This window comes from Ailuropoda melanoleuca, chromosome 8, assembly GCF_002007445.2.
Source record: "Ailuropoda melanoleuca isolate Jingjing chromosome 8, ASM200744v2, whole genome shotgun sequence".
Taxonomy (NCBI): Eukaryota; Metazoa; Chordata; class Mammalia; order Carnivora; family Ursidae; genus Ailuropoda; species Ailuropoda melanoleuca.
In genome coordinates this window covers 35,765,338-35,792,786 of record NC_048225.1, presented here as the reverse complement: position 1 = coordinate 35,792,786, position 27,449 = coordinate 35,765,338, and the positions used below count along the sequence as shown (strand labels likewise).

Here is a 27,449-nt window from a genome sequence, read left to right as displayed (position 1 = left end):
ATTGATGTTTCTTAAAGTTGTTAGCCATAATGTGTATTTGCAAAACAAAGAAAGGTTAAAATCATTAAAATATATTTGAAACAAGACAACAGGTCCAAAATGGAGTGTCTTGTGCTAAGTCCCATGTCATGAAACAGAGACTTAGAGTTTAAGTTCTCTCAGAAATGGAGGTTTAAACCGGCTAATCAGGAATTGCCTGGCCAGTGCTACTTAGGTTATCTGCCTGCTACACCCCTCTCCTCCTTTAAGTAACCCTGTAATGCCCAACCCAATTTTTTGCCTAGTATGACTTCCTTGTTCCTGTTGCCTTCTGCCTATGAAAGCCTTTCATTTTGGAGCTCCTTTCTATCTGCTAGATTGGATGTTGCCTGATTGGAATTGATTTCTGCTCAAATAAACTCTTTAAATTTGTACCATGTTTCAGTTTTTCTTATAACAGTCTGAAATGGAGTGATTCAGAATAGTTAAAAGAACAAGCAAAACTATGCCAAACAAAACACAAACAGAAAGCGGGAGTCATGGGTCTTAATATCAGACAAACTAGAATCGAAGCCAAAAGGTACATAGAAAGGCTTTTTATGATGCCAATGGCTAAATCTCACTGTGAAAATACAGCCATCATGAATATCCATGCAACTTCCACAAAGTATAAATTACTTTTTAGATGAAAGGCAGATTTAAAAACATATGTAAAACAAGTTGAAAGAATCACATCAAAATGGGAGAATTTGTCACCTTATGTCATACTATGATTTATAATAAGTATACATTTGGTCTTTGGCCCTGTTTCTGGCATAGAGCTCCTAAAACCCTTGGAATCTCATAAGAAATAAGAACAATAAAGGTGTCTTTTGTTACGTTAGTGATGTGATTTTTGGAATGCTCCTAGGTCACCTAACTGTGCCTAACCAGAGAAACCAACCTTGTGATTAGAGGGTTGGGACTTTCAGTCCCACCAGCGTAACCTCCAGGGAGGGGGTGAGAGGCTGGAGATTGCATTAATTGCCAAAGGCCAATGATTTAACCAAACAGGCCTAGGTAATGAAACCTCCCTAAAAGCCCAAAAGGACTGGGTTTGGAGAGTTTCCAAGTTGGTGAATACATTGGGGTGCTGGGAGAGGGCCAGCAAGCTCTGCACCCCTTCCCTATACTTTGCCTATGCATCTTTCCTATCCGGCTGTTCCTGAGTCATATCGTTTTATAAAAAACTGGTGATGTAGTAAGTAAAATGTTTTCTGCATTCTGTGAGCCCTTCTAGCAAATTAATCAAGCCAAAGGAAGGGGTCAAGGGAACCTCTGGTTTATAGCTAGTTGGTCAGAAGTACAGGCAAGTGTGTGAGTGGTGAGATGGGAGAGAAAGGCAGGGGAGGCCCTAGGCTTGACCCTTTAACCTGTAAGACCTGATGCTATCTCCAGGTAGATAGTTTTGTTACAGGATTTTTGTCCCCTTAGTGCCCGGGTTCTTGGTCGCGCTGCTTGGAAAAATGAAGAGGTAGACCAGACGAAGAATGGTGGGCAGCAAAGCAAAGCTTATTGAGCAAGAGTATAAAGCTCCTAGAGAGGGATGGGGGCCTGAGTGGGTTGCCCCTGGAGTTTCTAAGTTTAGGGGGTTTTATGAGCTCTTTTGCAGAACTTTCTTAAGCAATGAAGTTGTGCTGAGTCATGCCAATCAGGGTTTGGTCACGTATCTATCTACCTATTAGGTTGATGTTCATGTGCTGATGGTCCTTTTTTGCTGACATCTGGGGGCTTGTGTCTTAACTGCCGCTTGCCTGTGATATTGACAAGTGCTTTTGTGGTTAATTGTCTTAATTTAGGTTTTACAGAAGTCATTTCTGGGGCGCCTGGGTAGCGCAGTTGTTAAGCGTCTGCCTTTGGCTCAGGGCGTGATCCCGGCGACCCGGAATCGAGTCCCACATCAGGCTCCTCTGCTGGGAGCCTGCTTCTTCCTCTCCCACTCCCCCTGCTTGTGTTCCCTCATCTCGCTGGCTGTCTCTCTGTCACATAAATAAATAAAATCTTAAAAAAAAAAAAAAAGAAAGAAAGAAATCATTTCTGCAAAGGCTACAAAGCAGAATGTCAGTGCGGTCCTCTTTAAGCTGCAAAATAGGATGTGAGTGCTGTTTTATTTTAGCTGTCCTGACTCCATATTTCCTTGTTGGGGACCCTGGCTCTGACTACCTAACTGCACAATTGATGCCTAGTAGTTTCAGAATTGAGTTGAGTTCTCAGACATCCCGCTGGTGTTTTGAGCATTGGTGGTGGTGCTGGTGTGGGGAAACTGGGACACACATCTGAACTGGGTGGTCAGAACCCTTTTACCTTACCTAGTGCAAGACAGAAAAAACAGACAAACGTAAGGATGTCAAAAACTTAAACAGCATTAACAATAGGCAGAACTTATGTACCTGGTAATAATCACTTTTGTCAAGTGCCAATGGATCAATCACAAAAATTGACAGTATATTAAGGTGAAAAAAAAGCATCAATACATTGCAAAAACAAAGTAAGAAAAAACCCTTAGTGATTATCATACAATAACACTAGAAACTAGGGGTGCTTGGGTGGCTCAGTCCATTGGGCATCTGACCCTTGGTTTTGGCTCAGGTGGTGATCTTGGGGTCCTGGGATCAGGCTGCATTGGTCTCTGTGCTGGGCACGGGGAGTCTGCTTGAGAGTTCTTTCCCTCTCCCTCTGCACCACCCCACCCTGCTCACATGCTCTCTCTCTCTAAAATAAAAAACAAAAACAAAAAACTAGAAATTAATTTTTTAAATCAGAAAATATAGAGGCATTTTTTCCTAGAAAGCTAAAAATTCTCAGTTGAATGACTTGATTTGAGCCATATTTCCAGGAAACAAGGAAACAGAATAAATATTGGTTAATTATATAATCTCTGGAGTCAGACTGCCTGATTTTGAAACCTAGCTTCACTCTTATCACTTCGTGTGACCTTGGCAAATTACTTAATGGTGATGACTCAGTTTCCTCAGCTGTGAAACAGGGAGATTAACAGCACCTACCTCGTATGATTGGTGTGTTGGTTCTATGACTTAATACTTGTAGAGTGCTAAAATGGATCCCTGGGACCCGAGAATCATTGTTGGCATGGTTTTAGATTTAAAAATGAATTAAATACGCATAGAAATATGTGTAAATTTTCGTTAATACTGAATTAAGGAAAATTTACAGCCTTAAATATTTTATCAATAAAATTAAAAGAATAAAAATAACTGGACTAAGCATCTGTCTCATAAAGTTAGAGAAAAAACAAAGGAAGTAGCAAGAAGGAATTTATAATATTAATTATTGAGTTAGAAAAAATACAAACTAACAAATAAATCAACAAAAAGATCAGGTAATATGGATAATTTTCTAGGAAAAATTGATTGAAACTGATTTCAAAAAAGAAAGAAAATCTAAAACATAAATTTCTATGTAGGAAATATAGAAACATATTAAAAAAATCTGCCTCTTCAAAATCACTAGTGCCAGATGATTTTTCACAGCGTAATGGTGAGACCTTTACAAGGCAGATATTTCCAAATCTCTTCTGGCATTCAAAAAGAAGAAAAAAATTCAAGGTTTTTTTTTTTTTTTTAAGATTTTATTTGTTTGTTTGAGAGAGAGAGTGCAATCATGGGAGCATGCACGAGCTGGTGGGGGCAGGGGGAGACAGAAGCAGAGGGACAAGCAGGCTCCCCACTGAGCAGGGTGCCCGATGTGGGGCTCGATCCCAGGACCCTTAGATCATGACCTGAACCAAAGGCAGATGCTTAACTAACTGAGCCACCCAGATGCCCCCCAAAAATTCAAAGTTTTAAAGCAAGCACAACATTGATAGGAAAACCTAATAAGTTGCATAATGAGAGAAAATACTAGGCAAATGTTCGTTATGAACATCCCTGCAAAAGTCTTAAAATTAGCTAAGATGATGTAACTACATTATAAAAATAGCATAATGACCAAATAGGGTTTATTGCAGGAGGGCAAGGATGGTTTAAAATAAGAAAATCTGGTAATATAACTTACCTTATTAATCATTCCAAGAAAAAAAGTTATAGGACCATTTCCATGTATGCTGCTACCCATTGGACAAAATTCAACACTCCACCTTGTTTTAAACACACTCCCACATAAGAATCAATGAAGAAACACTTCCTTAAAATGAAAGCATTTTCTCTATCTAGTTAGCTATTTTAGCCCCAAAGCCAGCATTTTGCTGAAGATAGAAATATTTGAGACATTTATACCAGCAATTAAAATAGAATTAGAGATACAAACCAAAGCAAAATATTAGAACTTTAAGTGATGGAAGGGAAGGACAAAATTAGTCTTTTTTTTTTTTTGTAGGTATGATTAAATACCGGGAAAACCCAAGGGGGGGGCTAGTTATATCTTTCTTTTTTTTCTCTTACTCTACCCTAGCAGGGCTCTGTGGCGTCCAGATACTTCTTGGGAGAAAAATTCAATCGAAACCTTGTTGTTCATCTAAAATGAGTAGCAAAAAGGAGAGAACCAACAGAACGAGACATTTGGAGATTTTCAATTAGGTAAAAAAAAAAATATTGGGTATATTTTATGCAAACTGAAAGGGTAGTCAGTATTGGTTAAGGATTCTTGAAGCCAGGTCTCAGGGTGACTAAGTTGGGGTGAGGATAAAGATAATTTAAGAAAGGGAAGAGGTAAGCTTGCAACCTTTCATGTTTTTCTTGTTTATGTCCGGTGGTCACCTGCACACAGTCATTACAGTTAGTTGACCCTGAACAACGTGAGTTTAAACTTTGAGAGTCTACTTATCCGTGGATTTGTTCCGATAAATGCAGTGCAGTACTGGAAATGTATTTTCTCTTCATTTTGATTCTCTCTCTCTCTCTCTTTTTTTTCCTTATTAGAGAGAGAGTGTGAGCAGGGGATGCGGGAAAGGGGCAGAGAGAGAATCTTAAGCAGACTCCTTGCCCAGTGCTGAGCCCAACGTGGGGCTCAATCTCTTGACCCTGAGATCATGACCTGAGCTGAAATAAGATTCAGACGCTTAACCAACTGAGCCACCCAGGCGCCCCACTTCCTTTTGATTCTCTTAATAACATTTTCTTCAGTTTACTTTATTGTAAGAATTCAGTATATAATACAAATAACACAAAATATGTGTTAATTGACTATGTAATCAGTAAGGCTTCTGGTCAACAGTAGTTAGGTTTTGGAGAAGTCAAAGTTATATTAGATTTTCAACTGCGTGGGGTATTGTCATCACTAACCTCCACATTGTTCAAAGGTGTACTGTATTTTAAACTTTCTACCTTTTCCAGAACTTCCATTTTATCGCTCCTCTCATTTTGAGGCTGATGACCTTAATCCCTACTTACTAATGAAGGTTCTTAAATTATCCTGGACTGCTCTCCTCTGAACTTCTGCAATACTCTATAATAGCTTGTCGCCCACAGACAATATGCCAGGAACCATATCAAGCATCAAGATCAGCAGATCATTTAATACACAAAATCACCCTATATAGTAGAGGGTGTTATTTATCTCATTATATGGATGAAGAAATAAAATTATAGAAAAGTTGGATAAAATGCTTAAGGTCACCATTTAGTAAATACTACGGTCATTATTCAAATCCAACTTGTCAATTAGTGCTAATTCTGCACTTGTCTTATCTTCCCCATGGAAAGAAACATCTTTTGATTCATTTTTGTGTTTTCCATTGAATTTACCTTGATACCGTAAGCACTATAGTCACTCAATTCCTATTTATTTGAGTCAATGATTTAGTGAAATCCTTTAGCTAGAGTTTTTCATCTCTCTCCTGACCAAAACTTTCTCTGGATCCTTACTGTTCTACCTTTTCGTGGCTTTTAATTTTACCTCTATCTTGAATTACAGTGAGGAGCCATGGGATTGGGTTAGGATACAGCTGACTGAATTAGAGTGTTAGGGCAGGGTTCGTGGCCGGCTCTGTCGGTACAGCCCGTGACTCTTCATCTCAGGGTCCTAAGCTCAAGCCCCTCCTTGGGCATAGAGCTTAATTAAAAAATAAAAATAAAATAAATAAAATGTTACTTGCTTATCACCCCATTCTTTTTCATTTTGAAAATGGCTCCAATGAGAAAACACTTTATGGGTCTGGGAGTGTCTTATTTGAAATCGGGATTTCAGATCAGTGGAAGATAGGCTATGTACTATTCTGTGGTTTTTTTTTCCTTGTTAAATGTGTGAAATTGATAGAAAGGGAGAACTTTCTCTGTTAAAAGTTTAAAGCTTTTGCTTTTAGTTGTGGAACCATTTTCTAATTTTTGCATTGGAAATTGTGATAGATGGAGTTTCTATTTCTCCTGGATTAAAAATGAATACACACACAGACACATTAAGTAATTGTGTCATGGGTGGTAACTAGTTTTGCTATGCTGTCATATTCAAGTTTTAAAGACAGGTGCTCCTGGGTGGCTCAGTTAAGTGTCTTGGTTTTGGCTCAGGTTGTGACCTCAGGGTCATGAGATCAAGTCCCAGCTCTGGCTTTGTGCTGGGCGTGGAACCAGCTTAAGATTCTCTCTCTCTCTCCATCTCCCTCTGCCCCCCTCCCCCTGCTTGCACGTGCTCTCTCTCTCTCTCTCTCAAATAAAATAAATAAATAAAACCTTTTTAAAAAGAAGTTTTAAAGACAGATTTTATCAGGCAGTCTTTATTTTTTGGGAAACTGAAGGAGTAAAGTAGAGTTTGATATGAATGATTCTGAACGATATTGAGGGATTGGATGAGAATACTGCTAAGTGAAATCAATTTTTGATAGAACACATAGAGCCATCAATTCATTCTACTTCATTTGGAGGTTTCATTCAAAGAGGAAAGCATAATTCCGGATATTGGAAACTGCTCGTGTGAAATCAGGATTGCATATTATTGGACAATTGTTTATTCCTCCACCCTTGTTCTTTAAAACAAACAAACAAACATGGAAAAGAGATTAGGGTAAGAACTATTTACATTTGAAATGGAGTTTAAAATTTTAAAAAGTTTTTAAATCTTGGGGCACCTGGATGGCGCAGTTGTTAAGTGTCTGCCTTCGGCTCAGGGCGTGATCCCAGCGTTCTGGGATCGAGTCCCACATCAAGCTCCTCCACTGGGAGCCTGCTTCTTCCTCTCCCACTCCCCCTGTTTGTGTTCCCTCTCTCGCTGGCTGTCTCTCTGTCAAATAAATAAATAAAATTTAAAAAAAAATTTTTTTTTAATCTTTACTTTTTAGTTTGGTGATTAAGAACATTTTAAAAATTTTCATCAAATCTTCACACTCTTAAAGCATATGGGTTTTTGTGCCTTTTCATCTTCAGGTTGAAAGAAATATTTTTATCCCAAATAGTTTTTTTTTGTTTCTGTTTTTTTTTTTTTTTTAGTGAGATGATAACAAACTGGGGTTTGCTAGCAGTGAAAAAGAACATTTAAAGTCTGATGGGTCTGAGGACAATGGAATTATATTGCAGCTGATCGAATAACATTATTCTTTCCATTATGTCTATCTTCAGTAATATTTTTTGATTAAAATGCCAGCCAAAAAATATCTCATTTCCTTTGTGCAAGAAACTGCTGAAAATAGGATTTGGTTTCTGAACAAATTGGCAAACTGGGAGGTATTCTTACCATTTTAGTTGCTTAAAGAGTTCACATTAGAACTGGCGGTGGTTCGTGACATATACGAGAGGTTTTATCATTGTAGTGATTTATACTTACACGTTTACGCGATGGTGGTTTCATGTGGACCTCCAGCAACTTCAGGCATATCCAGAACAGATTTGGGATGTAAGACTTTGATGCTTATTCATTTGAAACCATAGCATCTCAGGAACATGGCATCTAGAATCTAAGCTTTACAAAATGACATTTCCTCCAGTCGTGAAAAATATTTAAATATTTCAGAAATACGTTGCTTACAGGGAACACGGAATCCAAACTCAGGCACAGAACAGGCCTGGCTGAGAAATGGGAAACCAGAGCGTCTGATACCGCTGCAATAGCCACTCCTGTCCAGCAGGGGGCAAGGGGGAGAGGAGTCTGTTCACTAAACACAAGGAAAGAAAAGGTCGAGCTGTGGGGGAAAAGCCCAAGTATCAGATCCAGGCATAGGTGGATTATGAGGATTTGGAGCGAAAATATTTAAAGAAACGCTTATACAAACCACCAAATTATGGCATTAAAAATCGATGGCTCTTTATATGATCAAAACTCTGAAAGCTGGGAACCATTCAGGACCTGTTGGAGCAGGAGTGCGGGCAGCCTGGGAGCTGAGTGCCTGGAGGGAGTTCTGCCTGGAATCTCCACCCAGCTGCCCAGCCGGCAGACAGGGTCATTGTCCTAGTCCTCGTCCTCGGGAACAGGAGGCTCAGGAGTCGGCTGCCCCGGCCCGGGGCCAAGATGTGCCTGGGTGGGCACAGTGTGCCCAGCTTGGGACCTGGAGGCTAGTCCTGCCCCAGGACAATGCTGGGGACCTGAGGTGTGCAACCTGTCATCGTGTTAAGGCTTCCGCAGCTCAGAGTCCTTGAACAGCCCCTGGACCTTGCTTCCTCCTGTCCCTCCCAGTCCTTCCAGGTTGCCTCATTTGTGCCACCACTTGACGCTGTTAACAATCATTCGAGCTCTGAGCCAAAGTGGAGTTTGCAAAATGCTATTCTGTTTCTGACAGAGTTCTCCAAAATCTCTCCTGAACACTGCTGAGCTCTGGATCTCTGGCGATGAGTAGCCTAAGTTCCTGATTTCCTTTGCACCTCTGAGCTTGTTGTGGTCAAAAAGATTAGGCTTGGCATCCACCAGGTTCAAATCCTAGCTCTGACCCTCCCTAGAAGTAATGGGACTTGAGCAGGTTAATTCACCCTCTCAGAGCTTCAGACTCCTGTCTGTAAAATGGGACACTATGCCCACTTCACAGATTGCTGTGAGGATCTTATTAGCTAGTGCTTTAAACCATCTTTTAACAGTGACGACCGTATACTACCATATACTCAACTGACAGCAATTAACATTTTATCTTGATTGTAGGGACCACCTGGGAATATGGGTTCTGCATCACCTTTGGAAAAGTCTGGGTCCGAATAAGAAAGATTTTAGGTGAGGACTCTAAGAATAAAAATAGAAGAGAAAGTTCAAAGGACACCTAAAATTACCATCTGGGCAGGGAGCTGAAAGTCAGACGAATGACATTAAGACAAGACCTTTGTAAAGCACTGGATGTGTGTGAATGTGCGTGCGTGTGTGTGCGTGTGTGTGTGTGTGTGTGTGTGTGTGTGCTGCTTCCCTCTGCTCTCCTGCAGCTGTAAGGAGTGAAGACTTTGTTTTCCTGGAGCAGCAAGGAAATAGGGAGGCAGGGGATTTTCTCTTTCTCCAGCCAGGCTTGGAGACAGAAGAATGAGATGGGGTGGCCATGAAGAGGCGGGGAGATGGGCCTTAGTCCCTGGGATGCACGGCAGACAAGAAGGAGACTTGGGGAAGCCTGACTGGGTCTAGAGGGGACGTGTTTCTCTAATTATACAACCAGAACTGTGGAGTGAGGCTCTACTGTCTGGAAATGTCCAGTGTGTGGGGCTGTGTGGGCTCTGCGTGCCTCCTGTTCGGGCTTCTGTTGTAAGATGGGCCGCAGGACAGTGGGTGACACCACATCTTTGGGGCCCTGAGATTTGCCGCTGGCCAAGGAAGACAGTCCGTCCTGTGGGAGAGAAAACTCCGTAGTAATTGCAGTTACATAGGACATCGTGCCCCACGAGATACAACTTTAAAAGACACATGGCACTGCAGTGAGGACACCAAGAAGGGAGTTGGAGCTGGATCCTCAGACTGTAGGCTGGAGAATGAAAGGCACCGTAGTGAGGCCCTAGTCCAGGAGAGCATAACGCTTTCTACTCCGGCTGCTCCCACTGCTTGCTTCCCCTGCCCCTCCGCATTTCTGCACCTGCTGGCCCCCTCAGCTCTCCCACCAGTAAACCCGGTGCATGAGGCCGGTTCAGGTTGGTGGCTGTGACAATTGAGCCAGGTTGCCTGGGCCGGGGCCACTCCACATGGCGTCGCTGTGGCCTGACTCCAGACCTGTGCAGGCTTGCCTTTCACCATCACACAGACAGTGACTCCCCAGGGCAACTCCCGGGAATGTCGGGACTCTGCTTGTCCATTACAAATGGCCTGCTGTCCTTGGTATGGGAAATTCTGGGAAGGCTGTCACCCTGGAGAGTAATCATGATTCTCTATCCATTCATCTTCCCTACCTCCTCCCCTGTAGCTTCTGACTTTCCTTTTGATGTTAAGGAAAGAAACCATCATGCTGTGGAGGAGGCTTTATGCTTTCCCTCCGTCCACAAACTTGGGTCATCGCTATACCCGCTCTGGCTGCAGATGTGCAAAGCTGATTCTGAAGCAAGGTGCATTTGGTAAAGCAAACCTTTCTCTAGTCACTGTTTTTCCCTTGCCAGTAGTGACTGAGAGGGGAGAACTGGGCTTAGAGTCAGAGAATGTCATTTGGACCTGTGCTTTGCCACCTTCTGGTCGGTGAGCTGCAGCAAGCACTCACTGATGTTCTCTGCGCCAAAATTACAGTGTGAGAGCTCTGTGCAACACTGCGCATGTCCTGGCCGTGGACACGCAGGAGCTGCTCGGTTTGTCGGGGCGTGCGGCACACACCCTCACTGCATCTAGGGCAAGCGCGAGGCCAAGGACGTGCGTCGGATGCTCTTTCTCAGCTGCTCGGTTCTACGGCTGCCCTCAGCACCCGCCTCACAGGCTTACCCATGACTTTTTTTTTTAATTAATGGACTTTATTTATTTATTTATTTATTTATTTATTTATTTTGGAGTAGTTCACAGCAAAATCAGAGACTTCCATATACTCCTTCCCAGCCTCCTCCACCAGCACCCATACCAATGCGGTACAGTTGGTAGAGTTGATGAAGCTGGGGGCACCTGGGTGGCTCGGTCGGTCCGTTAAGCCTCTGCCTTTGGCTCGGGTGCTGATCTCCAGCTCTTGGGATCCAGCCCTGTTCAGGCTCCACGCTCAGCGGGGCGTCTGTTTCTCCCTGTCTCCCTCTGCCCCTCCTCCCGTTCGTGCTGTCTTTCTTCCCCTCACTCTTTCAAATAAATAAATAAAATCTTAAAAAAAAAAAGAATTGATGAATCTGCACTGACATATCCTTATCACCCAGAGTCTGTAGTTGCATAGTTCCATCAGGGTTCACTCTTGGAAGTGTTCATTGTGACCAATGTACAATGGCATGTGTCTACCCTTAGAGTGCTGCTTAGAATCGTTTTACTGCCTAAAAATCCTCTGTGCTCTGCCTGATCTTCTCTTCCTCCTCCCAAACCCCTGGCAACCACTGATCTTTGTACTAACCCCATCGTTTTGCCTTTTCCAGAATGTCATCTAGTAGGAATCATACAATATGTACCTTTTCAGACTGGCTTCTTTCTTAGTCATTTGCTTTAAGTTTCCTCCGTGTCTTGTAGCTTTATAGCTCCTTTCTTTTTGGTGCCAAATAATCCCCCATCGCATGAATGTACATCGTTTATTTATTCACTCACCGACTGAAGGACATCTTCTAAGTTTTGGCAGTTATGAATAAAACTACTCTAAAGACTCTTGTGCAAGTTTTTGTGTTGATGGAAGTTTTCGGCTCATTGGGGTAAATACCAAGGAGTGCAGTTGCTGGACCACATGGTAAAAGTATATTTAGCTTTGTAAGAAAATGCCCAACTGTCCTCCACCCATTATTTTTCCTGGTAGAAAACTTTATTTTTCTCATGATCTGCCACGTATTTGTACAAAAGGTCACATATGCTTGTTTGCGAATTCCACTCCTTGTCATGTTTGGCCTTGTTGTAATGTTACCAAGGCAAGGTCAAGATTTCAGTCAGGCTCAAGACCCAGAAGACCCAACATTTTTTCAAACTCTTACACTGATGTGTTGAGTAATCTGTCAATAAATCGGCTCTTTCCTCTGACTCTCCACTTCCCTCCTTAGGCAAAGGGAGCTGTTAGCACATTGCACCTGTGCTCGAAGCAGCCACAACCAGCTCAGGCCACTGTGAACATAACTTGTGCTAAAGAAATATTAGCTGGTATCATTATTACCTATAAGCCCAAACTTGTGAGATGGACAGGAGAAACCGGACACGTCCACTACTTGCAGAGGTTGGTGTTTGGGTCTCGGGACTTCTGTTATACTTATTAAAATGCTTCAGTTATGACTTTGTCTATCTGGACACTCTGCATTGCTCAGAAGGAGTAACCACGACACCGTTTCCGTCTCCGTGTGTGAATGGAGTCCTTTCCAGATATTCAGAAAGGCCTGCAGCACGATATTTATTTCACTGGATTGTAGCTATGTATGGATTTGAAGTTGCTTTCTCCCCCAGTGTTTGGGTTACCTCTCATCACTTGAAGTAGGAAACCACAAACCGTTGCGAGGAATTGGCCACAGAGATAAGCTGAAAGGAAACCGATTGGAGTTGAACAGAACCGGGGTGAGGAACAGCCCCTCACTCCGGCGGCCTGGCTGTCCCATGCTGCACACCAGCCTCTCACCCTGAAATTCTTCACATGCTCTCGTCCCGCACTGCACCTCACTGCGGGGTGGTAGTGACACACTTCTCGCTATACCCTCAGTAAGTGGAGGGTACTACAAAGATAAGCGATTTCAGGGAGGACTGGGGAGGAGCGGAGCTGAGCCCAGGGCGGGGGGGAAGGGTATGTTTGGAGGGGCCACTCTAGCAAACCCAACATTTGTGTTGTCAGGTTTCTGCGTTTCCTTTCCCCACCCCTGGTTTGCTGGCCTCCAGGATCCTGTGCCCTAATGTTCAGGGCCCCTGCCCAGACTAGCTCTACAACCAGGCCTGTAGTCCTCAGAGAGCATCTTTTCTCTGTCCCATCTCTCACAGCCTCTTCTCAAAAGATTCACATCCTGTATGATGGCCCTTTCAGGGCCCAGGCAGTTAGTCAGTCAGCATGTTACCGGGCACTTACTGTGTACCAGGCACTGTTCTCGGAATTGGGGACGCAACAGTAAAAAAGGCAAATTTCAACTCTCCTGGAGCTTAGATTCTCATTATAAAAAGGGATGCCTGGGTGGCTCAGTCAGTTAAGCATCTGCCTTAGGCTCAGGTCATGATCCCGGGAACCTGGATTCGAGTCCCACATTGGGCTTCTCGTTTGGTGGGGAGTCTGCTTCTCCCTCTGCTTGCCGCTCCCTCTGCTTGTGTTTACTCTCTCTCTCTGACAACTAAATAAATAAAATCTTTAAAAAAAATAAAAAATGACATATAGAAACATGTCAAGTAGTCTTAAGGGCTATAAGGGAAGTAAAAGCAGAGTAAGGGGTTAGAAGGTGACCGGTCTACTATAGTCGATAGGGTAGCCTTTTTAGGGCTATGGGAAGAGACCTTGAGATGGTCTCTTGGGGCTGTGGTCTTCACGTGTGCCATGAGGACGTGGGAGTGGGGGCACCATTATAGGCTGAGGAACAATACGTGTAAGTGCCCTGAGGTGGCGGCATCGTCACTGTGCTCACAGATCAGCAAAGGGGAGTGGAGAGCGGCAGAGGGGGAGCGGAGTCTCGGCAGGGATCCGGACTGGGGGATAGGCACAGAATACCCGAACTCAATTCATGCATGCCACTCTAGAAGATACTCAGTGATGATGGTGATTGGCGTTCTAGGGAAGCTGGGGATAGAAGGATTTGGGGACCAGAGAACCTTTGAAATCATTCCTAATTCACAGACAACTCTGGAACTGGTCTGTCTTTCCTACCAAACACAAATCCTGAGAGCAGGGCTCTGTAGGTTTCGGTTCCCTGCTGTATCCATTCATGCGACGTGTGTCGGACTCACGGGAGGAACTTTAGCCTTGTTCTGTCGTCAGCTGGGCTCCAGCAGACATAACGGGTCCCTGGCAGTCCCTAAGTTAACAGCCATTTCCGCTACTTAGGAGCAACTCAGATGAATGGCATGCAGTCAATATTCTGGAGCTTTGCTGGGGCCCACATTTGAATAATGCAGAGGGCTATGAAGCTAGTGTGAAGGAAGGAGACACCTCACTCCTCGGGCGCCGGCAGCAGGAATTTCTAGCAAAACAGCTAGATGGTGGACGATCAGTGTGAGAGTTGAACAACTGGTGAATTTAGAGTGAGGCCACGCACAGGAAAATCCCAGATCCAGATGAGGTTAATATTCAGGAAAGCACCAACATTAGGAATTGGCGAAGATGTCAGGATCCATTCCCTGTGAATGTCAAAGGTCTACTGAGTACGTTTCTCCTTCCTGAGAAGCTCCTTAGGAACCAGTTGGCCTAACTGTCCTTCTCTTGTGGTGATATCACCTCCACTGTACTTACCTATGACCCCCTAGGGCCCTAAGAACTTTATTTTACCTCTGGTTTATCCTGTGGATTACACCAGATTAGTACAGTTAGTTATTACCTCTCTTGGTTTTCTCTGTGTGGTGACAAATCAATGAGTATTGTTGGTTGAATGAAATTTAAATGACTCTAAACAATCGATGGAATTGAGAAAAGGGTTAGCGTCATAAGAAACAGCTAAAATAAATGAACAGTCTCTATGACAGCATCATTGCTTTCGTATTAATTATGTTTCAAAATAAGATATCCAGTTCTAAGCTAGGGGGTTGAAATAACTTGCAGAGCCAGAGAATTAGCTCCATGTCTCATATTCCAAATACAATTCATTCATTCATGCGCTCAACAAACATTGTTAAGCACCATCACTGCCTGGCACTGTACTAGGTACTCAGGAAACAACATAATACAGAGCTTACGATCTGCCCGGAGACACAGACAAGCAATAGGCAGTTTCTCCATGCCACAGCTGCTTCTCAGCAACCATAACAATATCCAGGCTCTCCCCAAGATGCTGGTGTTAGAACTCCTTCGGAGATGGAACTTTTTGGGGGAGTGCACAGCCTCAAGTTCAGGGCCAAAGCCCCGTGGGGCTCTCAGAGCTGTTTCTGTCTGTCCCTGGGCACATGGCAGCCCTCTTGCTTGCTTTTTCTCAATGGTGCCTGACAAATGGACACATGCCACCGTTTGGAGGAAACAAGGACTGCTCAAGACATTTCTATTCCTTCTCGCCAGTTCTGCAGAGGGAAGGGGGCTGGCTTTGAGTTTTCTCCTCTGGCTGCCTCACTCTGGAAAGCGAATGTAGCTTACTGTCAGGAAGGGCCTCCCTTCCTCTGCCCATCGCATTGACGTTCCTTGGCTCCTTTAGGGAGCTGGGTCATTTAAGTTCCATTCCCTGTGTTCTATTCTGTCTCCCCACCCCCGGCTATGGACTGAACGTGTTCCTTCAAAATTCATATAGTAAAACCCTAATCCCCAGTATGATGATATTTGCAGGTGGGACCTTGGGAAGGGATTAAGTCATGAGGGTAAAGCCCTCATGAATGGATTAATGCCCTTCTAAGAGGAGACCTGAGAGAGATGATTCCTATCTCCACCATCTGAGGATACAGCAAGAAGGTGGTGGTCTGGAAACCAGGAAGTGGGCCCTCACCAGGAACACAGCCATGTTGGCACCCTAATCTCAGACATCTAGTCTCTAGAACTCTGAGAAATAAATGTTAAGACACCCAGTTTATAGTATTTTGTTATAGCACCCTGAATAGACAAGAACACCCCCAAAACTGCTTGTCTACAGTTCAGTTTATAGTATTTTGTTATAGCAGCCCGAATAGACAAAGACATCCCCAAACTGCTTATCTATAGTTCACACTGATTATCTAGAAGAAAGGTAAAAGAAAGAGCTAAAGACACCAGGAAACACAGCTACCGTATTGGCAGTGTGCCAAGAACACTGACTTGCAGGTTATACACCTCAGTCATTTTTCCTTCCAAGATATCAGTCTGCAGAGTCAAGCAGACGGAGATTTGAAGCCCAGCTCTGCCACTCATTAGTGTGACCATGAGCAGGTGACTCACAAGTCTAAGGCCCCAGCTGCCTGGAGAGACGGTCTAGCAGGGTGGTTACCAGCGCACAGCCTGCACTGCGCTTAGAAACCGTGACTTTGGTGAGCTGCCTGGTCTCTGCTTCAGCTTCCTCTTCCCGAACATGGAAACGATAATGGCAGTACCCACAAGAGGGATCGTGAAGATCAAATAAGTCACTGTAAGTAAAACACTCAGTAGTAACCAGCTCGAAGTTAAGAGCAAGCTAGTCACAACTTCTTGCTGAATATGTTTTTTTTAAAAATGTCACATCACCAGTGTTTGGCAAAAAAACACACAACAGGGGCTCCTGGGTGGCTCAGTTGGTTGAGTGACCGACTCTTGGTTTTGGCTCAGGTCGTGATCTCATGGGTTGTGGGACCGAGCCTGGCGACGATGAAGGGAATCCGCACTCAGCGGAGAGTCGGCTTGAGGATTCTCTCCCTCTGCCCCCTCTCCCTACTCGCTTGCGTGCTTTCTCTCTAAAATAAATACATAAATCTTTATTTTTTTGAAAAGATTTTATTTGTTTATTCTCGAGAGATAGAGGGAGTGTGAGGCAGAGGCAGAGGGAGAAGCAGGTCCTGAGGATCAGGGAGCCTGAAGTGGGACTCGATCCCAGGACCCTGGGCTCATAACCCGAGCTGAAGGTTGATGCTTAACCGACTGAGCCCCCCAGGTGTCTGCTTAACCGACTGAGCCCCCCAGGTGTCCTAAAATAAATAAATAAATCTTAAAAAAAAAAGGCACGCAACAAAATCTTGTTATTACTGATGTTCTTCTTATTTTGTATTGCTTTAATAACATTATTATTATTACCTTTATTTATTTTTTTGCTATTACTATCATTTCAGACTTGGAGGAGACAGGCCTTCAGTTTCTCTTGCTAAAATACTTGAAAACAGAATGACAAAGGAAAAGGGCCCTGGCTTCCTGTCACTCAAAGCATGGTCTGGATCCGCAGTATGGACGTGGCCTTTGAGCTTGGCAGAAAGGCCGAAGCTCAGACTGCAGCCCAGACCTATGACTCCGAATCTGCATTTTAACAAGATCCCAGCTGAGTCACGGGCAAGTTTAAGGCTGAGAAGAAGTGCTCCAGCGGACTGGTTCTCAGCCCATTGGAATCATATTTGAAACATACTGATGTCTGGATGCCCTCCCCTTACTCCCCCAATTTCATTCTAATGTCAGGAGTACAAAATTTTGAAATCTCCCTGGGAAACGCCCATGTACAGCCAAGATGAGGACCACCCAACTAGCCCTCGGTCCATGGGGATTTAGGCTGCAAGAGTGGATGGAAGTTCAATTTCTTCAGCAAGTGCCAGTGAGTTCTGGTTTGTTTTCTTTCTCTTCGGGCCCAGTGGAAGTAGGAAGGGACGCAGAGAGGACACATTCTTCTTTCCCTGCCCCCGCCATTCCTGTCTTCATTCCAGGGAACAGCACACGTGACAAGGCTCTGTGCAGGCTTCTTTTTTTTTTTTTTTTAAGATTTTATTTATTTATTTGACAGAGAGAGACAGCCAGCGAGAGAGGGAACACAAGCAGGGGGAGTGGGAGAGGAAGAAGCAGGCTCCCAGTGGAGAAGCCTGATGTGGGGCTTGATCCCAGAACACCAGGATCACGCCCTGGGCCGAAGGCAGACGCCCAACAACTGCGCCACCCAGGCACCCCTCTGTGCAGGCTTCTTGGCCAACGTTTCTGTTTCTCTTTGTTGCAGGTCATGGTGTCCAGGCTGTGATGGCTCCCACCATCCCCTTCACTCAAGTCACTATGTGGATGGGGCTTGGCTTTTCAGCTGTGGGAATTTGTATTTCTTTGAGGTGTGGTCCTTCTCTATCCATCCATTCCTGCCCACTGCTCACGGTACCCAGAGGCTGCTTGGTTGGAGAAAACATGGCCGGAGATCTCCAGATCTTTTCCCATGAGACCCTTGACCCCTGGTGGAAAATTCATACTCTCATTGGGCTTGTGAGAGTTTTCTAAGTGAGTGGTACTGTGGAGATGATGGTTTATGGCCTGCAGTAAGAACAGGGACTCTCCCTGGGACCTGCCCTCTATCGTTTTGTGGGAATGAGAGTCAGGGGGCTGCCATTTTTTGAATTTTCCAGAGTAGCTGGCAACTTGCAATTTTAGGGAAAAAATCTTCAGGTTTTTAAAATTTGGCAGCTAATTACAAAAATCTAGAAGCTCTGAAGGCCAAATGAAACATTTCTGGAGGCCAGAGGTGGCCCATTGATCTCTGTTTTAACAGCAGGGATCCCACAATCATGGCAGCTAACTTAGATGATGCCACCTTACCTTTGGAACTGGTAAAAGGGGTGAGATGCTTGGAGTCCTCTAAGTCATGTGACCAAAGGTGTGTCATTCAGATGACTCGTTAGCTCAGTACACCCTCTGCACACCTTCTGCATGCCTAGACCTAAGCACGGCTGCTTCTGACTCCCCATCTCAGACCTCTGTCCTCCTAGGGTCGCAGCGCACCTCTCTGCCCGCCTGGGGCCAGACGGCACAGAAGTTGTGCAGAGTATGTGCATTTCCCTAGGACCGCAGAACAGAAGGGAGGAGGAGAAGATTTATCCTCTTGACTCTTCTCTCTTCCTCTATTTCTCTCCCCGAATAACAGTCAGTCCAGCAGTTGACAGAGGTCCTTGTTTTCTGTTGCCACATCTCTGCTAGTGACCGAATGTTTCTCCCTCAATATTCTCTTTATACAAGATGATGTGACTTGTGTTTGTTGCTAATATTAGAATTGCAACAGATGCCCTCATTGTTGGGCCCTGGGTCCATGTGGAGCAGATTAATAAAGCCAAGACAAGGCCTCAAATGCCCAGGGACTTTAATAGCAGAACTTGCTGCAGGAGCAATGGGCTCTCTCAGTGTTGGGCAAGGTGGGGGGGGCAGGCCTTCGAGAGATCCGGGACCCAAGTCCACAGTCTAAATGCCATCGGAAGTGTAGGCAGAGCTCTTGGGGGATGCGGGCAGGGACACAAAGCATCAAGAAAGGCATCTTCATGTCGAGACAAGCAATAATACTGTTTGGTAAAAATGATGCCACTTAATCACCACTGGTGGCAAAAATTAGGACGTAGGGAAACGAGACAACAAGCCAAGCGAGACAGTTCGATAGCTACGGCCAATGTCATGGTTCTTATTTCTCCTTTCCATTTTTCTCAATAAAGCCCTTTTAGACAAATCAAATGAAGGTAATTACAAACCATGAACCTCTTGGGTTTTAGCATGAATGTGGAATAGTTTAATTGTCTTAGTGCATCTGATAAGCAGCGGTGTCTTAGATGTGATGAAATTCACTCACCGAATCTGTTGGCACCTTGATCTGGGACTTCCCATCCTCCAGAACTGTGAACAATAAATATTTGCTGTTTATCAGTCATGTAGTATGTGGTATTTTGTTACAGCAACCCGAGCAGGCTACCGCAAATACTAGATAATATTAACATCAAAAACATTAATATTAATTTAGTAATAATATTAAATTGTCTTGTTAGGCAAGACAATGAAGCCAAGCAGTTTATCCAGATCTGGACAGTGTGGATTTGGGTCTTCTTGCTTCATCAGAGCCTTCAAGTCACGTTTGTATTATAAAGAAGAATGACCATGTGACTTGATGATCTATGAACAACTAGTGGAAAGGAAATCCTTCCGAGAGCTTTTTAAAAAAAATTTATACTTACTAAATTTAGTGGTTTCTAAATTTAATATTATTTGCTTTGTTTATTTTTTTAGAGAGAGTGAGAGGGAGAGTATGTGGGCAGGGTGTGCAGGGGCGGTGGGGGCTCAAACTCATGACCCTGAGATCATGATCCGAGCTGAAACCAAGAGTCGGACACAACTGACTGAGCCATCCAGGCACTCCTAATATTATTTGCTTTAAAAATGTGTTTTCTTGGGTCCGTTAAGCATCAAACTCTTGATTTTGGCTCAGGTCATGATTTCAGGGTCGTGCGTTTGAGCACCCAGTGGGCTTCATGCTCAGCATGGAGTCTGCTTAAGATTCTCACCCTTTCTTTCTCTTCCTCTGCCCTTCCCCACCCCTCCATGATTCCCCTCTCTCTCTCTCTTAAAAAAAAAAGTGTTTTCTCACTCTTCCTTTTTCCTCTTGTAAGGCATTTTCTCTATTTAAAATTTAAACTATGAGAAAATAGAATAAAATGATTTTACTTATCCCATTATGCAGAGACAATTGGTGAATTCTCAGTCTTTTATTTTTTGCATATGTTCACTCAGTGTGATCATGCTTTGTATACAATTGTTTATTCTAGTTTTCTAACTTTTCTTTCTGTTATAAAAATGTTAATAGAACTTCAGTTTCTTTTCTTCCTGGAAAGTTTTTTTTAAAAATTTAAGTGTAGTTAATATACAGTGTTACATTAGTTTCAGATGTACAATGTAGTGATTCACCACTTCACACAACACCCAGTGCTCATCACAATAAGTGTACTCTTAATCCCCTTCACCTGTTTCACCCATCCCCCCACCCTCCACCCCTCTGGTAACCACAAGTTTGTTCTCCGTAGTTAAAAGTCTGTTTTTCGGTTTGTCTCTTTTTTTCCCCTTTATTTGTTTTGTTTCTTAAATTCCATATATGAGTGAAACCATATGGTATTTGCCTTTCTCTGACTGACTTATTTTGCTTAGCATTATACCCTCTAGCTCCATCCATGTTGTTGCAAATGGCAAGATTTCATTCTTTTTTGTGGCAGAATAATATTCCATTGTATAAATCTCCACATCTTTATCCATTCATCTATTGATGGACACTTGGTCTGCTTTCATCATTTGACTACTGTAAATAATGCTGCAGTAAACATAGGGTACATATATCCCTTCAACTTAGTGTTTTTGTATTTTTTTGGGTAAATACCCAGTAGTGTGATTACTGGACCATAAGGTAGTTCAATGTTTAATTTTTTGAGGAACTTCTGCACTGCCTTTCACAGTGGCTGCACCAGTTTGCATTCCCACCAACAGTGTACCGGGGTTCCTTTTTCTCCACATCCCTGCCAACACTTGTTGTTTCTTGTGGTTTTGGTTTTATTTATTTATTTTTTAAGATTTTATTTATTTATTTGACAGAGAGAGAGACAGCCAGCGAGAGAGGGAACACAAGCAGGGGGAGTGGGAGTGGGAGAAGCAGGCTCCCAGTGGAGGAGCCCCACGTGGAGCTCGATCCCAGGACTCTGGGATCAAGCCCTGAGCCGAAGGCAGACGCTTAATGACTGAGCCACCCAGGCGCCCCTTGCGGTTTTGATTTTAGTCATTCAGTTAGGTGTGAGGTGATATCTCATTTTGGTCTTGCTTTGCAATGATGAGTGATGTTGAGCATTTTTCATGGGTCTGTTGGCCATCTTTGGAGAAATGTCTGTTCATGTCTTCTGCCCATCTTCTTTTTTTTTTTTAAAGATTTTATTTATTTATTCGACAGAGATAGAGACAGCCAGCGAGAGAGGGAACACAAGCAGGGGGAGTGGGAGGAAGAAGCAGGCTCATAGCGGAAGAGCCTGATGTGGGGCTCGATCCCATAACGCCGGGATGACGCCCTGAGCCGAAGGCAGACGCTTAACCGGTGTGCCACCCAGGTGCCCCTTCTGCCCATCTTCTAATTGGATTATTTGGTTTATTTTGGTGTTGAGTTGTATAAGTTCTTTATATCTTTTGGATACTAACCCTCTGTTGGATATGTCATTTGCAAATATCTTCTCCCATTCCGTGGGTTGCCTTTTAGCTTTGTTGGTGGTTTCCTTTGATGCACAGAAGCTTTTTATTTTGATGTAGTCCCAATAATTTATTTTTGCTTTTGTTTCTCAGGGGACGTATCTAGAAAGATGCCGTTACATCGGTGTCAGAGAAATTACTGCCTGTGCTCTCTTCTAGGGTTTTTATGGTTTCAGGTCTCACATTGAGGTCCTTAATCCATTTTGAGTTTATTTTGTGTACAGTGTAAGAAAGTGGTCCAGGTTTATTCTTTTGCATGTTGCTGTCCAGTGTTCCCAACACCATTTTTTGAAGAGACTCTCTTTTCCCCATTTTATATTCTTGCCTCCTTTGTGGAAGATTAATCAACCATGTAATTGTGGCTTTATCTGAGCCTTCTACTCTGTTCCATTGATCTATGTCCCTATTTTTGCGTCAGTACCATACTATTTTGATTACTACAGCTTTGTCATATAATTTAACATCAGGAATTATGTTACCTCCAGCTTTGTTTTTCTTTTTCAAGACTGCTTTGGTTATTCAGGGTCTTTTGTGGTTCCATACAAATTTTAAGATTGTTCTAATTCTGTGAAAACTGCTGTTGGTATTTTGATAGAGATGCATTAAATCTTTAGATTGCTTTGGGTAGTATGGAAATTTGAACAATATTGGTTCTTCCAGTCCATGAGCATGGAATATCTTTTCATTTGTGTCATCTTGAATTTCTTTCATCAGTGATTTAGAGTTTTCAGAGTACGGATCTTTCACCTCCTTTCTTAAGTTTATTTCTAGATTTTTTTTTTTTAATTTTTAGGGCAATCGTAACACAGGATTGTTTTCTTAACTTCTCTTTCTTCTACTTCTTTATTTGTGTATAGAAATGCAACAGATTTATGTACATTGATTTTGTAGCCTGCAACCTTACCACACTCATTTATCAGTTACAGTAATTTTTTGGTGGAGTCTTCAGGGTTTCATTTATACAGTATCATGTTATCTGCAAATAGTGTGAATTTTACTTCTTCCTTAACAATTTGGATGTCTTTATTTCTTTTTTCTGATTGCTGTTGGAAAGTTCTTTTTTTAAAACTTTCTTAATACAAAGGAATTATACATTTGTTCTAGATAAGTAGAAATATACAAATTATTCCCAATGAAGAAAATACAAAATAATGAAAGTTTAACACAGAATGTTCTGCATTCTCACATTGACAGCTGAATACATTTTAAAAGAGAACATGTAATCAGCAAGAAACCAAAGGCAAGAGAAGCTGTTTTGATCCCCTCTCTAAATATACAACACCCACTTATGTCTGCCTGCCTGTCATCTGGGCCTTTCGAGGCCCAGAAGTTGAGCTGAATTACAGCTGGTGGGAAGAGGCATTGGAGTCATTCATAGGATAAGTGTACAAGGTTCACTAAGGCATTACCAGAAACGTAATGATATATATATTTATTGAAAAAAAAATATATAAATATAAATACAAAAAATATATATATTTATTTTATTATTTATAAAATAATATAATATATATATTTATTGATTGAACATTCTCTTGGTGAGAGTGCTGTGTATGATTGGAAAGCAATACTTTGATGAGCCACTTGGGGAGGGTGTAAAAATCTCCAGAGGGCCCTCCTGAGTAGCTGGATGGTCACTATCCTTCTAACGGTGGTGGTGAACTCAACAGCTGTGCTGTGCTCCCTGGAGTTCGTAGGTTTGGAGCCACAGCTGGATTGCGGAGCCACAGCTGGATTGCTGAGCCCCGCTGTCAGAGATCCTACTTCTCTGCTGTGTGTCAGAGCCCCCAGTCTCTCCCATAAATAATTAGATAAAGAATATTGACCTCTAGGGGTGCCACATTATTAGCCCATTCAGGGTACTCATGTCTCAACAGCTCTCAGATATGTATTTTTACGAGATCTTGCTGAGACACAGGGACAGATATCAGATGTCTCCCCTCGAGCCCAAGCCAGGTGTTAAGAACGACTTCTCTCTTTCCTGGCAAATGGGTCAGTCATGTCATTATCTGCCATTGCCATTGCCGACATGGACAACTGTTTTAAAATGAGCTATATGGATTGTGTCTGATGAAGTTAGAGAAGCTATATTTATATTTTATATCTATAATCTATTAAATACTTATTAGTATTTTCTGTGTGCTATGCGCTTTTCCTTTTTTTTTTTGCTATGCACTTTTCTAAGATCTTTTTTGTATCCTGATTTTCATCACATCTAAGACAACACTGATTACAAGATGCACCATTATTTTACACAGCCCTGAGACAATCAAACTGCCACACGATCAATTATAAAATGCACCTCAACTTCAGAAATACTAAATGTGAAAAATGCATGACTTACAATCAATGAAGCATGGTGTATTCATGCATTTAACATTTAACACTAGGAAGTAGGTGCTGTCATTGTCCTCATATAGATGAGAAGCTTGAGGCACAGAGAGGTTCAACAAGTTGCTGAAGATCACAAAGCCAGGAAGAGGATCCAGCGTTTGAACCCAGACAGTCTCACTCCAGAGTTCCAGCTCATAACCACGACATTCTTCTCCCTATAGATATGGAAAACCAAAAAAAGTTTGGGAAAAATCTATTTTTATTTTCATCTATACATTTTTTTAATTGAGGTATATCAGACAAATTATTTTAAATATTTCTCCATTTGAGAGGTTCAAAGTTATTTCTGCCTGAAGCAATCCTTTAATGTCTGGACAAATATCCAGAAGGCAGTTGAACAACCCGGAAGTGTCCAGCAGTTCCATGGGCCAGGTGCAGGCTAATGGGGAGCCAGTGTGTATGTGCACACATGGATTCTGCTTCTGCTATTTTTTTTTCAAAGATTTTATTTATTTACTTGAGAGGGAGAGAGAGAGAGCACAACTGGGGCGGGGGGAGGGGCACAGGGAGAGGGATAAGTAGGCTTCCAGAGGACGTGCTCAAACCTAGGAACCCGGGACCATGACCTTAACCAAAGGCAGATGCTTAACTGACTGAGCCACCCAGGTGCCCCATGGATGCTGCTTCTGTGAGAACAGAAGTTGTCTAATTATTACTCTTAGACATCATCCAAAGTTGAGCTTTGCTAGAAAGAAGACAGCTCTGCCTCAGTCTAGGTGAGCATGACTCAGCCTCCTGCTGGTGTGGGTGTCAACAGCCCTCCTGACTCAGAGGCTTCCGCCGCTCACTGGAGTGCTGAACCAGGCCTGCTTTCTTGGCTTTAGTCAACATTGGGAAAGCAAACCCGGCCTTTTAACCCGAAGAGGAGCTCCTTCTCAGCCTCCTCACCGCTCCTAGTGATCCAAATGCAGTTAAGTTCCTCCTTATTTGTCAATTTTATACAAGTGCTAGATGATCCACAGAGAGAAGAGCCAAAGACATTGGCTAGAAATTAATTTTTATGGTAGCTTGTGAGCCATTGTTTAAACATGTCTCATCACGAAGAGTGATTTTCCACTGCTCATGTTGTTTTTCTAGAACCTCTCCCCAGATAAGCCTTCTTGCCCCTTATAGCATATCACACTTCCCCCACTATCTTGTAATTGTTCATCTGTCTTCCCTGCCTATTTCAGTTCTGCCGTGCAAAGGCCAGTGCCTGTCAGTCTTGCAATGAAATGAAGTCCACATTCCAGGAAGTTCCCAAGGGGACCTTCTCTGGTCTGAGGCAGAGCAGGTGCCCAGGATATCCTGATTACCTGTGCAGCTCTTTGAGGTGCTAGCATGAGCACCATGAGAGCAAGGGCCAGGTATGACTTTGCTCCCCCTGAATACTTGACATCTAGCACAATGGCTGGCTTATGGTAGGAGTTTTAAGAACATTTGAAAATGAATGAAGGAACTAGAGCAATGAGAATCCAAATAAAGTTTCATGGAGGAAGGCTTTTTTTTTCTTTCACTCATTCATTTACTCACTCACTGTATTGAATCATTACCCTGTAACAGGCACTATGTGAATTTCTAAAGGGGTAGATAACAGATAGTGGGGATATACTGGGCTTAGCAGGCACGATCAGATGGGGCCCTTAACCTCATGTAGGGGGTGAGGGGGTGGGGGTGAGGCGGAAGGGCAAACTTGTTGGGAAGGTGGGTGATTTTTGAAACTAATGTTTGAGAATGCCTGAGTGGTGAGAATTCAGGGCTAGCAGAAGTAGTTTAAGAGAGCATTGTCATTCGAGGAACTTGAAGAATCCAATACCGCTTAGTGTTTAGGGGCTCTCCTTGGGAGCCTAGAGCTGAGGAATCAGGAGGGCCAGATCTCAGTGGTCATGGGGTCAAGTAGGGAGTCCAGCGGCATCCTCAGGCAAGTCTCCACTTAAACAGCTTTTCAGAGTTGAGTGACATCATCGGATTTATTTTAGGAAGTCACTCCAGCTGGGGAATGGATTGGAGGGGATGAAGCGATAAAAATTGGGTGTGAGACTTCGCTGGCTTGGCCCAAGGTGGTGATGGGGGGGGGTAGGGGATGAATTGTCATCAGACCATGGAGGTAGGGCAGTGGTGTGAAGGGTCTAGTTTGCCTCCTGCTTTCCAAGCTGGGCGGGGGGNGGGGGGGGGGGGGGGGGAACCAACCAATGGCAGAAGTGTAAGTGGAATGTTATTTATTCTACCCCAGCAATCACTTTTCCTCTTCAGGCCTGTGCTGAAGGCTATCTACTGATGTTCCCCTGAGGGGGTATGAGTGCAGAAGTCCAAGACAATCTGGTTTGAAGTCCCCAGCCCTGTGAGAAGACAGTAGAAAAGAGAGAGCAGAGGCGATCAAGTGGGGAAAGAGCAGTGGTGGGTGATGCACTGTGCACCGCACGTAAAGATGCAGATAGCTAACAATGGCCATGGCCTGGAATGAGCCGTCAGCAAAAGCTTTCGTTAGATCCAGGCACTACCACCCTGCAGTTCGTTCCAGAATCTTGGGGTGAGGACATGCGTAATTTACCAAAGTCAGCTCAATCTTATAATAAAGTTTTACCTTTGGAAGGAAAGGGAAGACTGGAAGGGGTCAATTCCTCAAAGTTCCATATTCCGTTTTTAATTATTTCTTTAATAGCACGCTTCTTTGATTAATGACAAGCTTTCCCACTAGGCTGTCGACTTCATGCCGCAGGGGCCCTGTTCTGGCTTTACCCCTGTGCCCAGCCTAGGCTGGCTGGAAGGCACTCAGTGGGATGAATGAAACAATGAATCAAATAAACACATTAACCGAGGATACCCACTGGTGTCCTTTCTTGGTTTTGGTTTTGTTTTTCAGCCTTGCACCAAGTAAACCACAGCAGGGCTCTCTTGTCTGCCTAGGTTTGGAACTTCCTATAACAGGATTTCTCAGTTGGAGGCTCGGGCTTCTGATCCGCTAAATGACATCAACGCTTTATACCTGTGCGCCCGGTGGAGCCTTTCAGTGGATTTCAGAAGGGGGGGGTCTCTGCCCACTCGCCCCAAAGAGCCACAGTTCCCCGCGCATCTCCCGCCGCCCCTCAGCATCCCTGAGGGCTCCCGGAGCGTGCTGGCTCCAGAGGCTCCCGGGCGCCCCGCCCAGGGGACCGTCCCTTCCCAGGCCCTCGAATCCGGCCCACCCTCCCCTTCCTGGGGCGCGTCCCCGCGGCCTGAAGAGGCGAGGCGGCGCATCGGCAGGCCGGGCGGGATGCGGGGAGCCGGGGACGCCGCCGCACCCCCGAGCCCCGGTCTCCGCGGCCATCTTCGGCGCGGGCGGGAGGGAGGGACGGAGGCGCGGCCTCGGGCCTCTGACCCGCCCCCGCCGCCCGGCCTG

The 27,449-nt window shown here is 43.8% G+C and overlaps 1 long non-coding RNA gene across 1 annotated transcript; it reads left to right on the top strand.

The window, feature by feature from the left end:
- The first annotated feature begins 15,945 nt into the window (after positions 1 to 15,945).
- On the top strand, positions 15,946 to 19,304 carry LOC117803551. The gene is made up of 3 exons (XR_004627507.1): positions 15,946 to 16,145; positions 16,819 to 17,288; positions 17,682 to 19,304. It is a non-coding gene; the product is annotated as an uncharacterized LOC117803551 (long non-coding RNA).
- Positions 19,305 to 27,449: the final 8,145 nt, after the last annotated feature.